The sequence below is a fragment of the Sinocyclocheilus rhinocerous genome, unplaced genomic scaffold, assembly GCF_001515625.1.
Source record: "Sinocyclocheilus rhinocerous isolate Xijiao unplaced genomic scaffold, SAMN03320098_v1.1 scaffold504, whole genome shotgun sequence".
Lineage (NCBI taxonomy): Eukaryota > Metazoa > Chordata > Actinopteri > Cypriniformes > Cyprinidae > Sinocyclocheilus > Sinocyclocheilus rhinocerous.
In genome coordinates, this window is record NW_015645076.1 from 1,180,758 (window position 1) to 1,182,267 (window position 1,510).

Below are 1,510 nucleotides of genomic sequence, written 5' to 3' on the forward strand. Positions count from 1 at the left end.
GCGACGAGACAAAAACATTAAAACCCATTATAAACGAGGCATTTGTTGCATCCAGTGGGGACATAATTATGGATTATAATGACTTATACTGTCTTTTTACACGTTGCGTTGCATTGCGCCGTTAAACAGTCCTCCATAAAATGTGCCGGCAATCCACAGCACTAAGTTGATGTATTTCCTCAGCGACCAGCACAGATCAGCTCTAGGCATGACGAAGCGGATATCGTCCTCTTTTGGAAGGCCAAACAAAGTAGTTTCGCTTTCACAACGAAGCACACAGCGTCTTCACGACATGGCGGCAGCGGCAACAACAAAACTACAGCGAGAATAAAGTTAGGTCTTCTTTCTTTGCGTGAACATTTGGGCGGTGTTATGCAAATCTTCCCACATCCTGATGTAGACATGTGGGGGCGTGTTAGAACGAGCCGTTTTAGGTAGGCGTGGCTGACTCTTAACTATTATAAAGAATATCTCTTTGGATTTGAGACTTTAGTCTTTGCAACTTTACAGATCTTCTTTATGCCCCAAGAGCTTGTAACACTCCAAAGAGAAAGGAAAAATTTAAATCGCATCATATGACCCCTTTAAAGATCTGCGACTGAGTATGTTCTCAGACAAGGCTGCGTGCGAGAGACAGAACGCGAGCGGGCGAGAGAGACAGAGAGAGGTAAGGTAAGGTTGTACGGAAAGCCCTTATATGGACATATACGGAGCGTATTCTGCAAATTACTAGCCGCGGGCACGCGCTTCCCTATTTTAGAATGATGCGGCTTCATCAATAAAACGAGGAACATATTTAAATGCTTGAGCACCTGTTGTGAATATGGAGGAAATTTAAGTGAGAACTTTTTACTTCTCACATACATACGCAAATTGTACGGGATGATTGTCCCACTAGAGATAATAAATGTTACATAAGGTAACATTGAATTCCAGGTTGGACTGAGTGTGTGCACTGTGCAGTAAGTGTAGTGTACAGTAAGTCCCTTTGGACATAAAATGCATAGCACAAGGTGGAGAGTGTGGTGCGTGGTTGTGTGTGATCTTACTAAGTGTTTCTCAGGTACATGCAGGAAAAGTGAAAAATAGCACTTCTATAAAGACAAACAAATAGCACTGGAGTGTTACTAGCAACACTTTCTGCATTTGGACTGAGGTGGAGGTGACTGTTTGGGGGAAAGTGAGAGTTATGTTTTATAGGAGGCAAAGGAGGAGAGGACTGTGTTAAGGGTGGGGATTTTTTTTCGGGTGGTGTCAGAGAACTTTGCAAAAACCACAGTAGCCTACTGGTTTGATAAAGAACCTAAAGTAGCTACGTGGGAGTCTGGGAAATTGGAAGATAAATAGAGAAGGAGGGAGAGACAGAGAGTTTAAGGAAGACTGCTGGGAGGAGAGAGTGAATATAACCACCCACCTAAGCTGCTGCTGTGACTGGTGGTCAAAAAGCAGACACTTCCAGACACTCTCAGAAACAAGGAGTGACAAAAGTGAAAGAGAGTGTGTAGGAGAT